A 16992-nucleotide genomic window follows, 5' to 3' on the forward strand; every position below is an offset into this window, starting at 1 on the left:
AAAGAAAAATTAAAAATATTTTGAAGAATAAAGTTTTGGTTTAGAGATTACAAATAATAAAATATATTTAGATTAAAGCACTTAATCTGATAAGCCTATCCATTTGCTTCTATTTCCATCATTCATAAAGAGACCTGAAAAATAAATGACAAAAATCAAGTTGTAGGTCATCAATATGTTTTGCTCTTCAAATTAAGATTACGATTAACATTTTCTTCTTTTTGTAAAAACACCCCCTTACCCAAATGCTATTAAGAAACTAGAGAAAATCCACAAATGAAAATCAAGTCTTTTTTTTTTTTTTAAAGATTTTATTTATTTATTCAACAGAGATAGAGACAGCCAGCGAGAGAGGGAACACAAGCAGGGGGAGTGGGAGAGGAAGAAGCAGGCTCATAGCAGAAGAGCCTGATGTGGGGCGCGATCCCAGAATGCCGGGATCACGCCCTGAGCAAGGCAGACGCTTAACCGGTGTGCCACCCAGGTGCCCCGGAAATCAAGTTTTAATGTAGAACACTTAATCAGATATTATTTCTCTATTGAATTCCTGACCTTGGGAAATGGAAGGCAGACTTGATCTCTACTTTATTGTACTTTCCTGCACTCTACCATCATCCATATTGTATTTGCAATGCCTACATTATTTATTAAGTGGTTTTCCCTAAGGATTTCCACTACCTGCCAAAGAAAGCTTTCTAAAATGATTGTCAGATTTCTCCCTCTCAGTCCTTTATGTGTTTCCCATAAAAATTGTCAGACTATTTTCTTTTTAAAAAGGGAACTCCAAAACATGAAGTGTGTACTGAGTGCAGCTATTCTTAATCCCAACCAAGTAAAGCCGTTGTTCTACCACTGTCATGTGTATGCATCTATTAGGTGTTCACTATAATAAAGTGTAACCCCCCTCCCCGGCCCATGGGAGTTGTTTGAAAAATCATGTCTCTGTATCACCACTGGGTGTGAGCAGCCACATAGTATTCATTCAAATGCTTAAAGGTACGTATTTTTAAAAAACTGAATTCATAATAAGTAACTGAAATTGAAATAATCCTAGTTAACTGGAGGATAAGGCATACTAAAAACACTGAGGGGAGCCTGGGGGGCTCAGTCAGTTAAGCACCAACTCTTGATTTCAGCTTAGGTCATGATCCTCAGGGTCGTGAGATCAAGCCCCGCACCTGGCTCCCTGCTCCTGAGGGTGAAGCTTGTTTTAAGATCCTCTTTCTGCCCCCTGCCTTTCTCTCTCTCACTCTCTCTGTCCTCAAACACTGGATCACAACAGTATCCACTGGGGGCTTCTAAAGATGAACATAGTTTATGATTTCAACAGATCTGGAAATCCCAAACTCAGAAAATATATAAACTCTGGGAGATTAACTTTTTTTAATAGAAGCACTGTAATAGGATTTTTTTTAAGAACAGAAGGGCTGCTTCTCTGCTACCACTAATCACAACAGCTTCAGAATAAGAAAACTAACATCCTAGTTAAAACCAGGATAGCAGTTCAAAGCCCGTGTAGATTTCAAACGAGCTTTGCCATCAAATAATTTTGTCACCTTGGGCAAGTTAATTTCCTCATCTATAAAATAAGGATTATGTACCATTTAAAATGGCATAAAAAACAGAAATACTTAAGTAGAAATTTAAATTTGTGTAAGGCTTCATGTTGAAAATTTAAAAATACTGGTGATATCAACAATGAACTACATAAACTTACTAGAAGATGCAGTATTGTCAATTCTCCCTAACCTGATCTCTAGATATGTAAAACCCAATCAGTTTGCAAGAGGCTCTTTGGGGGGGAGGGTAGGAAATCAACAAGCTGTTTCTAAAATTTATATGGGAAAAGGAATTAGAATAGCCCAAACAATTTTGAATAAAAGATAAGGCCTACACCACCTGGTCTGAAGACTTATTATAAACATAAAGTTCATGTAATAAACATCATTAGTGGAACAGAGGAAGTCTAAAAAGAGACTCACAAAAAAGTCAATTGACAAAAGTGAAAAGGTAAATTGTGGAGAAGGATAGTGCTTTTTCACAAACGGTGTTGGGACAACTGGACATCCACATGCAGAAACAAAAACGAAAAACCAAATCCTAACTTGTACCAAATACATAAGTCAAAGTGATCGGACACCAAAATGTACCTCATGTGGAACTTTCTAGGAAGAAAACAGAAGATCTCTGAGACTGGTTTAAAAAAAGTTCTCACATACCATACCAAAAGCATGATATAAAAATAAAAACTGACAAACTTAATTTCACCAAAATTAAAAGTTTCTACTCTCCTAGAAACACTGATAGAATGAAAAAAACAAAGAAACTGTAAGGGGAAAATATCTGCACATCACCTGACAGGACATGTGTCCAGAATGTATAAAGAACTCTCAAAATTCCAACAAGAAGAAAACAACCCAAAGTGGGCAAATATGGGGGCACCTGGGTGGCTCAAAGTGTTCCACTCTCGATTTCAGATCAGGTCATGATCTTGGGGTTGTGAGATCAAGCCCTGTGTGGGCTCCAGCACTTAAGAGTCTCCTCCTCCCTCTAAAAAAAAATAATAAAAATGGGCAAATATTTGAAGAGACAATTCAAATAACAAACAAAATTATGTTCTTAAACTATACCACCCCTTTCAAGAGGTAACCACCCCATTTATATCTATCCTTCCACTCCATAAACACCAACTTTTATTTTTTTAAAAAGATTTTATTTATTTATTTTACAGAGAGAGTGAGAGAACAAGCAGGTGGAGCAGTAGAAGGAGATGGAGAAGCAGGCTCCTCGAGGAGCAGGGAGCCCAATGCAGGATTCGACCCCAGGACCTTGGGATCATGACCTGAGCTGAAGGCAGACGCTTAACCATCTGAGCCACCCAGGTGCTCCAAACATCAACTCTTAAAAAGTAAATGCTGGTGTACTTGGTTAATACATTAAGGCTGTTGAAGAGCAAGGGTCCTTACACATCTTGAGTTTGTGTTTGAAGTGTATGATTTGAACTTTGATTTTTATTATGTGGAAACAGAATTGTAGGAAAATTCATTTAAATAGGGAGTTCAACTATATAATCCATATGGGAAAGAGTATTATTAAAAACTTTTAACCAGGAAAAGCTGACCAGGCTTCAAGACCAATGTATGATGAGAATTATTCTTAAGACATAACCAAGAACAGGTGCTTAGATGGCTCAGTCCCACTCTTGGTCTCAGCTCACATTATGATCTTGGCTCATGTCATGATCTTGTGGTCGTGAGGTGGAGCCCCAGGGCTCTGTGGTCAAGGGCACAGAGTCGGCTTCAGATTCTCCCTCCCTCTCAAATAAATAAAATCTTTTTTTTTTTTAAAGATTTTATTTATTTATTCTACAGAGATAGAGACAGCCAGCGAGAGAGGGAACACAAGCAGGGGGAGTGGGAGAGGAAGAAGCATGCTCACAGCAGAAGCATGCTCACAGCAGAAGAGCCTGATGTGGGGCTCGATCCCAGAATGTCGGGATCACGCCCTGAGCCGAAGGCAGATGCTTAACCGCTGTGCCACCCAGGCGCCCCTCAAATAAATAAAATCTTAAAGGAAAAGAAAGACAGCATCAAGGAAATACTAGTAATTTAGAGAAAGTGAAATGGTATACAAGAACCGGAGGTATAAAGACGATAACCTATCACCTTTAGTAGATTGGCTGACTTGAGTTGGTAGCAACCAAGTGATAACAAGATTGAATGCAAACATCTGGATGCCTAAAATGTATCATATTGCCAGGAAAGATTAAATATAAACAAGTTAAATAAGATACAATTCTTTACCCAGTAGGAAAAACATTTAAAAATCATTAGCAAGTTACAGATTTCCCCTGCCATCTAGAAAAACAGAAAGTAGAAGGTTCCTACGAAACCTTTCATAAGCCAAAATGGCATAAAGTGAAGAAATTACAATTTATATTGAAAAATTTTTGAGCATTCCCAGACCCCCAAAATAAGTTTTATTAGTCCTTTCTGATACCTTAGCATGCATCTTGCTAACAGATGCACAAAATATATTGAGTTAAAAGGCAGATGCTCACAGAAACGGTTCAAAGGTATGGTGGCTTGATGCAGAGTGCAGTTCTCAGGGAAGGGGCCTTGCACTGCCACACTCCCTCCTTGGGTACATGCTAACAGCTTGCTGCAAAACACAATGAACAATTTTTGCTTTTTGCCTTTTTTTGGTAAAAGTAAAAATCTTCTTCAGGCTTCTTTTGGTAGCATTAACAGGTACCAGTGTAGGTCTTTCGGTAAAAAAAGAAGTGCAGGGGCGCGTGGGTGGCTCAACTGGTTAAGGGTCTGCCTTTGACTCAGGTCATGATACTGGGGTCCTGAGATTGGCTAATGTTGGGAGCAGAGAGCCTGATTCTCCCTCTCCCTCTGCGCCCCCCCAACGCCCCTTCTCAGGCTCAATAAAATCTTAAAAAAAAAAAAAGTGCCATAATACAAGCTTTTGTGGGGCTTGTTTTTAGATTTTATTTTCAAGTAATCTCTACACCCAACGTGGGGCTCAAACTTACAACCCTGAGATCAAGAGGTGCATGTTCTACCAACTGAGCCAGTCGGGTGCCCCGTGGGTGCATGTTTTAGTATGAATTCATAGACCGTACATATATATATATATATATTGAACTACAAATGTAAGTTTTGGGAAGGAGGAAGATAAATTCTGACAAACAAGGAAGGGAATCTGGGACAGTTTCCTAGAGATCTGGTGGATGAGATCTCCTATCAGTGAGTTTAGGAGAAAAACTATGGATGTCAATAATTAGCAGGAAAAAACTTCTGAGATAATTGAATAATTGAAACAAAGTAAAAAGGCTAATCTATACAAGATTATGAGGAAGAGAATCTAGATGACAGTGGGAATGCATAATGGTTTTTCCATCCAATTCAAAGAACTAAGAATTCTCCAAAGATCTGAATTTACAAGGTCTGAAGTGAGGCCCAGGATTTGTATTTTGAATATCTGGTGTGATGCTTGTGAATGCACTAAAATTCGAGAATCACTGATTTGGATTTAGTAAAAGGAGAACATAACAGAGACAGCTAAAGGGTTTCAAGAGATGAGAGTTTCTGTTACAAAGCAAAATGGAAAATGAAGCTGTAAGGCAAGATGGTCATTGATGAAAACTTTTTTCCACTGAATTTTAAAGAAACACAGGTCTTAGAAATAGGAACATGTATCTAGATGAAGAAAAGGAAAGTTTCTGATAGAAACTTTATAGTAGCTGGTTTCAAATATGATTCGGCATCACTTTCCTGAACATTTCCAACACAAGGGTGGACAAAGAACACAAATACACAGGCATTAAACAGCATCTTTATTTTACTGACAGGTCAAGAAAGAGAAACATAGCTCTGACTTAAGGAAGACTGGGTCAATTTGGCCAAAAAAACCTTTACAGGACTTGGTTCCACACTGCAAAAAGAACCTTAATACAAGATTCCCTAACCAGCAGTATGAGGGGATTCCGGTTTACACTGAAAGTATGTTCCACTGACACATTCTATTAACACCTAATTAGAAGTTCATTTCACAGAAGAAAAAAGTAACAGACAGAGGCCCCTGGCTGGCTTGGTTGGAGGAGCACACGACTTTTGATCTCAGGGTCCTGAGTTCCAGCCCCATACTGGGTGTAGAGATTACTTAAATAACTAAATTTAACAGATAATTCATCCTGTATAACTAAATGTTCTATTTACTCACTACTTCAGTTGCAAGAGAATTCTTAAAATCATTTTACTGCAAACTCTTCCTCCAAAGATATTCAATACTCACGATGTAGCCAATTTCTATTTGAGTCACCATTTGACCTTTCACCTGTCCCTACTGAAAAAGGGCTGAAATGTGTGGCTGAATGGAAGTTTTTCCCTATTTCTAGAGGAAAAGTCTCCTAGAAATGAACATAGATCCTTCCTTCACAGGCAATATAATGATTCATTCACTAACTGAAATACATTTGACATGGAAAGCCTAAAGGCAAGCCACAAAGTTGGCAAGTCATGCACTAATTATTTCTGACAACAAAAAGTTTCTTTTCCTTCCTGGCAACCTTCTCTTCCAGGATATAAAGCCAAATGAAGCATTCTGACAAATGACTTCACTTGTAAACACGATGTGCCATCCCCTCATCCCCACCCCATCCAAATATCTGGACAGCTTCCAAACTGAAATTCAGGAGAGATGCTTTGAACATGAAACTCAGGCTCGTCTACTCTAAATCCATTCTTTCCCCTAAATGGAAATCTGACAAAACAGGAAGAAGTACTTGGCAGCATATAGGAGCAAGTTCTGTAGCTTATGTATTTACTGGTAACAGACTAGTTTTTTGTGACTGTGTAATAAAATGCAGAACTTCACATATAAGAGGAAAACAAAAAAAACTGCCTTGGTTATTACCAAGGTTCCCTTGGCAATTTAAAGGTCTTAAGGACATTACACAGTACAATGAGGAATAAGAAATGGGAAGATGGCTTTTATTTTTGTTATATTCTTTCAAATCCACCCCCCCATCCTGTCTGACCAAGATCTAAGCCACCAAAATTATACAAACACTGGAGGCAGTTTTAGGACTGCACATAAAACTTAGAAACTCATATATTAAAAAGAAAAAAATAAGATGTTTGGTTTGGTTTGAGGGAATCAACTTGGGAGAAAAGATTTTTGTTTGTGCTTCTATAGGATTGGGTAGCCCTAAATACAAATAAATATAAATCCCTAAGTGGGCCATTAGGATGAGCAGACTCAGTAACACACTACAAAACATACCATAAGCCAATGAAAAGAAAAAAAGAAAATGAACCCCCCCTCCATGATGTCTTTCAGTTGCTCCCTCCATCCTCCCCCAACCCCCATGGCCCAATTCCATTGCTACTGAAACTAGAAGTATTTCCAGGTAACAATTTCTATTTTACTCTATCTTAACTTTTAAGCTATCGCACTTATAACAGTATATATCAAAGTGCCTCATAAATGTTAGACTAACAAATGATGAAAGGCATTATTATCTAGTCCATTTTCCCACCCAAAGAGCAGGTTGAGATCCACAATAAGTCATGAAATCAATTCTCTCAGTCATAATAGGCTTTAAAAAAAGTGAACTACCACAGAAAATATTGGAAAACACTGTACTTTCATTTGTTGTGTGTGGACAGTACACACACACAAAATAGAAACTTCACTATAATGAAATTAATTAGTGATCTTCCTTAGCTATTATTTCAGCTGTTTTACCAAACAATGAAAGCAATTAGAATGCCTATTAACTAAAACAGTGAGATAGGTAGGACATTAAAGCTTCTGTCAGAATTTGATCCTATGTGATAGGAATCCCCTGGGATAGGAATAGCAGCAACTTCCTTAAGTGATAAAATTATTGGGTCAATGCCTGATACATCTGATTCAGATTCTCACAGGTTGTTAAATATCAGTTAACCTTTCAGGGACACAGAGATATTAGAAGCATGTTCAGTAATTCTTATTTGAAATATGGTGCTGGACTGGAATTATCCAGTATATTAAAAGCGCTATGTATCTAGCCCCATGCCCTTTATCTCTAAAAGCACTCAAGTTGAGTAATATATCCCAGCTCACCACCAAGGAGAACAGGCTTATGATTAGAACACTGAACATACGGTTTTCAAATCCAGTGCTCCTATATTAAGATGCTTATTCAGTTCAACATCACACTGAACTATTGTAGAAATTCTGAGAATTTTTGAGCAAACAGTACATACTTGCCACTTTAGCTTTATCAATGCCTAATATGAGCCTGATATTTTAACTAACCTCATTTCCCACTGTTCCCATTTCTTCTAAATCTAGAGGCCAAGACCCCCTCAACATTTCAGTAACCGAGGATCAAGTAAGTGTCCTCATGAAATATCCCACCCAGTTCCTCTTCTGATTACTGCTACTTTCCAAGTCTAGAGGCATTACGGTGATAAGAAAAATGTTACTTGTAAAGTGAGATTACTGATTGAGCTAGGTGGCTTATATGTTCTGTCACTGGCAGCAGATGTACTCTAAGTCCTGGCCAAACTTTTCACAAATTTGGACCACTGATGATAAGGAAGATTGGTGGGTGGGCAGATCTGTGAAACATCAGTTACTTAAAAAAACCAAACCAAACCAAACCCCCAATCCCTCTGGTGGTTAATCAGATATACTACCTTTTAAAAACCAGCATGAAAACACTCAAATGAAAACTCCAGACCTGTGATAGTCCCCCTAGTGCTCTACTACCTAAACGTTCTTGAATCTGACTTAATTCTAAAACTTCAAGTGATCTCACTTTAAGTAACTGATCTCATTTAAAGTAACTGATCAGGCAAGATGTTCCTAGTGTATAAATACTGACAAAGCATATTTTTACTGGCATGCATTTGTCTATTAAATATCACCTTTTAGATTGCTATACATTTTATAAGCTTTCACTCCACAAGTGAGTGCCTACTAAGTGCCAAGGCCTGTGACAGGTTCTAAACTTACAAAGCTGGATAAGGTACAGTTCTCTGTCTGTAAGGATGGCCTAACTTAGTGAAGGATATCTAAGTGAATAAAAAGCTACAATGTAAGATAGAAAGTGACAGGAATCACATTAAGAGGAAATATATGAAATTCATATGGACAGATTACCTACAGCTGTAGGGGTTATCAACAAAAGTTTCACTTAAAAAGCAGTGTTTGATTATGTGGTGACAGAGGAACATTCTCGATTGTGGGAAAAATATTAATAAAAACAAAGACCAGGGAAAACAGAGAGTTTGTATAGGGGAGCCATGACAGCTTTAGTGTGACTGCAAATTAGTTTGGAGAGAGAGGTCTAGAATGGAAGGTCTACACTGAGGTCTAGAATGGGAGGCAGAGTCTAGAAGCTTTATTTCTGTATATAAATATAACGTATTTTGTTAAAAGCTGGCGGAGGGACAGACAGTATGTAACAGCATTAGACACACTAACACCACCTAGTATCTGATTGCTTCCTAAACACTTGGCATCATTCTAAGCACTTCACATGTATTAACTCACTTAATACTAATCCCAACATTGCCAGTTCTACATATATTATTCCCATTTTACAGATGGAGCAGAGAAGTTAAGAAATTTGCTGTAAACCACCCTTCTCAGAAAAAGTCTGGCCACACCTACACATTCTAAAGCTGGAAGTATCTTCTTTGCTATCCCTGAACTATTTTTAAAAGTTATCATTCAAATGGGGGCATGGAGAAGACCTAAATCCTGTAAGTAGCTCCAATCACCTAATCTTTGAAAAATAAAACATACCAAAGTTAAGGGATTAATGAAAGCAATGAAAACATACACATAACCACATACTCACTGCAAACTAAAAATGCTGAAAATGTTATAATGCATAAATGTTTCTGAATGTACTAATTTTTCCTCAATCTGTAAATAGATTGTTTTGTAACCCAGAGCCAGTACTATGATGGGAAAAAGTTTAAATACTTAATTATTTAAATGAGATCAAAGACAATTTTGATATATGTAATAAAGTTGCTCAAATTTCATAAGCTCATATCCCAAATGGGTTAGGTTTTATAAAAATGGATTAAAAAGGCAAATCAAAAAGAAAAAGGGGAAAAATTAATATTGTGATTGATAAACTGGTATTTAAAAAGCTTGTTTTTCTAAGACAAAATCATAACTCTTCCCTTGCTAAACAGCAGAAAACATAAGATCTTCTCAAGCCCTAAGAAAAAAGGGACNAAAATCTTTTAAAAAAAAAAAAAAAAAAGGGACCAAGAGAGTACTAGGTAAAAAAGTAAGCTCTTCCTCTTTAAAAACACTCAAAAATTAGCCTAATCCATGTTTTGTTATTTCTATTGTTTTTTAAAAATACTTCTAATTCTTAAAGCCCTTCCTCATCAGTATAAGTGATAAAATAAAAGTGGTTTCCAAAAACAAGACAATTAACATCTTTACTTACATTGTAGATAGACTCTTAGCTAAACATTCACGTTCCACACACATGTTACCTCTATTTTGTTAAAAGAAAACACATAAAATTTAATCCACTGAGAAAGAGGCAAAGATATTTCACTCCATATATCTGAACAATTTAAAAGCATACATGTATTTTCTAAGATGTTATTTTAAAACTGTATTTTTTTTCATAACGAAGAACTGACCTCTCCTTTAGTTTGAGAATCATCTGGCTTCTCTGCACTTATTTTACTTACTAATCCACTTTAACTTTTCTTTTCAATTCAAGTTGTACTTTATTTTTTTTAAGTTCATTTATTAATTTAAGTAATCTCTAAACCCAACGTGGGGCTCAAACTCACCATACTGAGATCAAGAGCCGTACACTCTTCTGACTGAGCCAGCCAGGTTTGTACTTTAAAAATCAGAAATAAGAAAGCCTTGATAAAAACACGAAAATCTAATGGAAGAAGAATCAGAATTCAAAAAACAGAAAACACTGTAAGGCAGAGCATTTGCTTTTGTCCCAATTGGGACCTCATAGGCACTTTACAAAGAATAAATGCTTACCAGACATTTCAAGCTCTAACTAGCATGTTTAAAACTGATTTCATTTTCCTTTCTAAATCTGTGGCCTTTCCTGACCATCCAAATTTGTTAATGGTATGAACTACTCCTTCCTCTTTAAAATCTAGAATGTTTTTTGTTTTCTTCTTTACCTCTGTAATCAAGGAGAGATCAAATGCTGCAAACTCTTTTTCTCTCCGCGCCCCCCGCCCTCAATCTTGCTCACCTATTCCTTCCTCTCTCCAGGTCCTACTTTAGTTTCAAGCATGCTGATGCACTGCAACAGTATCTTTTTTTTTTTTTTTTAAAGATTTAGAGAGAGCTCACTAGCGGGAGGGGGAGAGAGAGAAACCCAAGAGGACTCCACACAGAACACTTAACTGCACTTAATCAACTGCAGTGCTCCCACTGCAACAGTCTTAACTGTCTCCCTACCTCCAATTCCACTGTCATTTCTTCAGTCATATTGGACACTGTTTCCAAATGATTTTCCAATAGTACATCTTGGGTACATTGTACCCCCCCGTGTCTATTCAAAAATCCTCAACAAAAATAACTAAAATTAAAAAGGAAGTCTGTATGGAAACACATCTGCAGCAAATTATACTAAATATATAATAAGCTCAAAGAATTAAGAAAATATCAAGACTCCTACATAAATGGACAGAGATCTTGAAGACAGAACATGTCTATTACTATGAATCAGTAAGTGAAATTAAAAAGTCCCACACTAGTTAACAACAAAAATCTTGCAAGGAAAAGAAGAGCTCAAAATATTTTGCACCTATTAAATTAGCAAAAATGATTATAATTATAGGCTACCCAATGCTGATAGCTGAACTTGAGGAGACAAAGAATGTTCCAAAAGACAGAAAATACTGTATGCACAAAGATGATAATTATAACACAATACTGAAAAACCAGAAACCCAAAGGTCAAGCAATAAAAGAATGAAGTTGAAAGTCAAACAGTTTGATGGAGTATCTTCAGACATTAAAATTGTAACAGGGACTGTGCGGTCACACTGAATGCTTATTACAAAGTTAAAGGAACAAAAAAAATTAAGTTAATCTAATAATAAAGAAAAAATATGGACAAGGAAGAAAGAAATTTAAAAAAAATCTCAAGTTAGAGTAGGATTGTTTGTTTAGTTCCATTTTGATCTGTAAAATTTGAGAATAAAAAATAATTTCATTTCCTTCTCAATCCCAGCTTTCAAGGCCCTCTCAAGGTTCCCAAACCTATATAGAGGACAAGCACCCCATATAATTCTGATGTGCAGCTAATTCTAGAAATATTGACAAGTTGGCCTCACACAATTTTCCCAAAGTAATCTTTAGTCACTCACCACCCCGAACATAGCTTTCTTTATATAACTGAAGTCTTGATCACAACTTTCTATCCACTAAGAAAGTGTAAGATCTTCCCTTCTTCTAATTTTACAAATTATATCTCACTAACCTTGAAAAGCCTTCAACGATCACTAAGTAAATTTCTTTTTGTTCTGCATTATAAAACAATTTGGCTTGGGGCGCCTGGGTGGCTCAGTTAATTGTCTGACTCTTATTTCTGTTCAGGTCAAGATCTCAGGGTTGTGAGATACAGACCTATGTCGGGCTCTGCTCTGGGCATGGCGCCTGCTTGCCTGCTTAAGATTCTCTCTTCCTCTCCCTCTGCCCCTCCCTCTAAAAAAACCCCAAACAAAAAAACACCAAAAGCACAATTTGGCTTTTAAAAAACAATTAGATCTGATTGTATACTGAACTTTGACAAATCTGTTTTTCTTGTAAGCCATGATTTAAATCTTTAAAAACTTACCTGAACAGACTAAATCTTTTGAAATAACTATATTAGCTTTCCATGCTTAATTATGTTTTCTTTTATTAACAGTAAGTTCTTTGAGCATAGATCCTTGCCATGTAGAAACATCACCAGACATCTAGATCAGCTTGAATCTAAATCCTAACATACGATGTCACTCTAGTTTGAATTATATGTGGAAAAACCTCAGTCATCTATGCCAACATATGGCCATAAAAATCAGCAGTGACACCTAACAGGGCAAAAAGACTATCAGGGATTGCAGACTGCTTTGTTAACAAATACGCAAATTATGTAACTTACCAAAAAATAACAAAACCATTAGAAAAGAAGGTACATTCAACACAGCAATCTGTTCAAGTTCTCAACATAAACATTTACAGAAACTGTACGGTGGAACAAATTCCATCGTTTTTCAAGATACATATATACATGACATACATATATAAAATAGCAATAGCCAATCTTAATTACTAAATAAAAGGTAAGTAAAACTGCATACCAGAAACAGAATTTTCAACAGCAGATCCAGGTCTTCTAAAACTGGAACATGTTCCTTCATTTTCCCGTAAAATGAGGTTTATTCTAAAAGACAAAGACTTCCTTTAGTTTTGAGTATGCCACAGTCCTCAGAACATAGACTATTTTATAATCTCCTTAAAAAAACAAAGAAACAAAAACATCACTTCAAATACTATCACTGATGAGATCCCTATATGTCAACTATTTTAACATGGGCTCAAAATAAATCAGGAAAATGTTCAGCATTCTGTGATTAAAAATCCAGAAATGGGAACCACATGAATGGATAACAAATCCATAGGAATGTTCTAATTTTGAGATTTCAGTGTAAAATACTACCTTAAGAAGCTAATTACATAGCTTCATTTGAAGCCTTGATCAAATAAATAAAGCATTCTGCTTTCAAAATAGCTTTTCATCATTGAAACACCATTAGAAATTTTGGTGATTTTGATTTTGTAGGGAACATTATTCTGTTAGCTTGGGCTCATTGAAATAGGTTACAAAAAACAAATCTATTATGATGAATATTCTCTCATTAATACCTAAGAGATGGCCTAGTGACTGTTCAGTTAATATTCATCTACAGTCACCTTCCATTAATATATCATAAAATCCTTAAGAATTCTCAATGGGTGCTCTAAATCTGTATTACATTGGCAATTACAAATCAATTCAGTATTAAAACAAGTATTTGAATCATTAAAAAAATTTTGAAGGCTAAAATAGCATCATCTGTGGAACATTACAAGTTCTTAGAAAAGTATTACTGTTAAAGAAAACATTAAGTTGGTTTCTTTCACATATTTTACAAAAGCGCATACAGGTTCATAACAAACACTGACAAAGCACTTATGTATCAGATAGGGAAACAACAATGATTAAAACCTCAGCTGCTGCTCTGTGGGAGTGGAGTCTCAAACTGGGGAAAAGCCTAACAACTGCAAAGCAAACGTGATGAGAGACAATATAAAGGGTCCTGTGAGGGTACAAAAGCACCAAGAGAATGCACATAAAGATGGAAAACTTTAAGGAAGACTATAAGGAAACATAAAATAAACTAACTATACCATAAAAAAAATATTTGTTTTTAGTATCCTCTAAATGTCACTTCTGTGTAGCAAAATATTCCACTGGACAAATGCCCATCTAGAATGAAAAATACATTATATTTAAGAAATCACTTGTAAGGCCCAATAAAAATTCTCAGAATTATTTTACTGTATGTGTGACTTAAAAATCGTAATTCTACTTGAATAAAGAGACCCAGGAGAGAGAATTAAAAAATAAAGGTAAAGAAAAAAAACACAAAAAATAGGAGGAAAGAGAAAAAAAACAACAAAAAATTTACGTGCAACAGAACAAAGCTTTCTGATGGAAGTTGTACAAAGACCAATGCCTTAAACGTGTAGTCCTTTTGGCCTTATATTTCTATTTCTAGGAATTTATTCCAAATAATCAGGAATGTACAGGAAGATCTAGATGCCTAGATATTTTAGCCACAGACGATAGTTCTCAGGCAAAATCTTTTGTAAAACATGCACAAGGATACCAACATTACATTGCTATTATAGAAAAATTAAGGTATCAGATTATATAAAGCATGGTACAGCTATCCTATAGAACACTATGCAACCATGAAAGATGCTTTATGGGCAAAATGTTTCCCATGTTCCCAGTATTTTCCATAAAGAAAAAAAGATGAGTGACAAAATGAGCATGACTACAATGACCTTTATTTTATAAAACAAAGGTGATGAAAAAGAGAAGCCCCTCTGCATTATATATAACCACAGTATAAACTATAATTACCTTTTGGTGTAAAGAATACAAGAGATTTTTGTTTTATTCTTTGGGCTTTTCAGTAATTTCCCAATGCCCACTGACATGCATTATTTGGATCAAATAGTAAGTTTTAAGTTGGGCAGTGGAATTATAGGTGATTACCCCCTGGGCAGTTCAGCATTATTATACTGTTTTACTATTTTATTAAGAAAAATATATCCTTTTTCCTTTAAACTTTTACTGCCGTATCTTTTCTACATGCCAAATTTTTTAATTAGGAAGAAATCATGAAAATGTTCATGTTATTCTGTGATAAAAATATTAAATATTTAAAAATTCAGAAATGGGAACTACATGAATGAAAAAATTCATAAATATGTATGAAATTTGAGATCTTATTCTACATGATCACATCAGGAAGCTACTTATACAGATCCAATTGAACCACTAGCCAAACCTAGGTCCTTTCAAACACCGTTCTTCCATTTTTGCTATTTATGGCTCTATCAGTACATAGCACTGGTCCATAACTTTTCCAGTCTGCCCAATTCTAAAGATTTTTACAGAAATTATAACTCACCTCAGTAGTACTTAGGATATGTCACTGAAGGTCTTGTTTTCTTCAGACCAACTGCCAAAAAAAAAACCCCAATAAATTATTAAATCACACAACCGTTTCTAGTCTGGAGACCCAACAATACAGCAATAGAATTCAAAGAGAGGTATTAGGAGAATAAACAGCAATCCGGACCAGTGTGCCTAGGTCTCTCAAAAATGCCTACATTCCAGTTTCTTAAGTAATTTTGAGAAAAATCACTGCTATGAATGAAAACTTTAGTTACGTGGTTATTCTTTTTGAGTAAATTTAGTCAACGTGGAATTTCGACGATATTTCACATTATTAAAATTCATTCTTTAAAACAACTTGCCAATTCAAACTCCATTTCCACCATTTCAAATGTGTCTGCTAAAAGAACAAAATCGCCGGCTGCCCTGAACAAGATTCCTATCGGGGAGGTCCTCTTCTTTAAGCTGTGTTCAGTCCCTACAAAACCACTATTTCCTTTAAGAGTAGTATCAGCCTCGTGCCGAATGGCACAGCCGCCTATCTAAAGTTAGAGTAGCAGAGTCTGGGCTAGCTAGTGAATTCCACACCCCACAGCTTTCTGCAGCTCTCTCCCCCCACGCAGATTGGTCTAAGCACTTTGCCTTTCCCTGTATTAATTAAGGAGACGCCCACAGCAGGTGGCACTTGGCTGGAAGATATGACAAGTTCCCAAAACGCACTTCCAAAGGGAGGAAGAACTGATCAGAGAGGAGACGCCAGAATCTCTGAAGAGGCATGCAAAGGACCCGCCCGGAGAAAGAGACCGGCACCTCTCCTCCACCCCTTTCTCTCTCGCGGCGGGAGAGAAAGCCTCGCCCCCTTTCAACCCGCCCCCCCCCCACCCCGCCGCAGGGAAACCTTACTTTGCCATGGCCGCCGCGCGGCCCGTCCACTTCCGGTGCCGGTGCCGCTAAAGCTGCGCCATCCCCCAGTCACTGGGACAACCACAGCTTCTAACCGACCTTTTTGACAGGTCCGCGACACCTCCTACCTTCACTAGGTGCTGTCCTGGAGTGAACAGCAGACAGGTGCCGCCCTAAAAAGAATCTACGAGATAAAGCCTCGGCTCTCCTCTCGACAGGAACATAAAATGCGATAGAGCTGCGACCACCACCGCTCAGACAAAATGGCGCCGAGAACCCGGTTTAGCGCAGGCGCCTTGGAAAGACCCTGCCCCGCCCCCGTGCAAATCCTGGCCGCTGCTCCGGGTTCGGTTTCCATGGGACACTTCGCCGCCAATCCTCGTGCCGAACTGGTCTTCCTGACCCCTCAATTTACCAATCAGTGCTCAGTCAAGCACATCCGGAGTCTCCTCAACCAATCATGTTTCAGGACCTGCTTACTCAATACCCGATTCTCCAGTAACGTTGGCCTTCGGAGACAGCCAATCATAAGTGGAAGATGTCCTACCTGCCGTTTTTCGCACCAATCCGTGAAGTTTCATAGCTACATCCAATGAGGACGGCAGGTAGCGAGCTCCAATCCGAAACTCTTCGGCGTCATGAGCAGCCAATAGGAGTTCGTGTAGAAGCGAGTCTGCTCAACAGCTTGTTATTTGGTGGATTGTGGCAGTAAATCGGGCGAGTGGGGAACCGGGCGCAGGAACTGCCGCCGCGGCCGGGAGTGGTGCTGCCGGGACGGGGGCCCACGGGGGTCAGTGGGGCGGAGGACTCGGGAGCTGACAGCGCGCACTTCACCCACAGTTGGTAGGTGGGGAGAAG

The 16992-nt window shown here is 37.4% G+C and overlaps 1 protein-coding gene and 1 long non-coding RNA gene across 10 annotated transcripts in view; one reads left to right on the forward strand and one right to left on the reverse strand.

Annotated features, from left to right (window-relative positions):
* LOC109489678 overlaps window positions 1–16426 on the reverse strand; it is a 39979-nt gene extending 23553 nt beyond the window's left edge. For 2 of the 8 annotated variants that reach the window (XR_004620087.1, XR_004620088.1), the window contains exons 1-3: window positions 16135–16426; window positions 15245–15295; window positions 12860–12942 (exon numbers count right to left, since the gene is read on the reverse strand). This is a non-coding gene — a long non-coding RNA (uncharacterized LOC109489678). Of the gene's footprint in view, window position 1; window positions 135–2502; window positions 2551–3464; window positions 4162–10347; window positions 10385–12859; window positions 12943–15244; window positions 15296–16134 lie in introns of those variants that run through there. The other 6 variants (XR_004620090.1, XR_004620086.1, XR_004620089.1 and 3 more) reach the window with 5 other exon arrangements.
* Window positions 16427–16801: 375 nt separating this feature from the next.
* ARID4A (AT-rich interaction domain 4A) overlaps window positions 16802–16992 on the forward strand; it is a 65100-nt gene continuing 64909 nt past the window's right edge. For both annotated transcript variants that reach the window (XM_011225422.3, XM_002913016.4), the window contains exon 1: window positions 16802–16977. The gene's annotated coding sequence lies outside the window, so the exon portion shown is untranslated. The remainder of the gene's footprint in view (window positions 16978–16992) is intronic.

Source organism: Ailuropoda melanoleuca, chromosome 14 (assembly GCF_002007445.2).
Source record: "Ailuropoda melanoleuca isolate Jingjing chromosome 14, ASM200744v2, whole genome shotgun sequence".
In the NCBI taxonomy this organism is placed as follows: domain Eukaryota; kingdom Metazoa; phylum Chordata; class Mammalia; order Carnivora; family Ursidae; genus Ailuropoda; species Ailuropoda melanoleuca.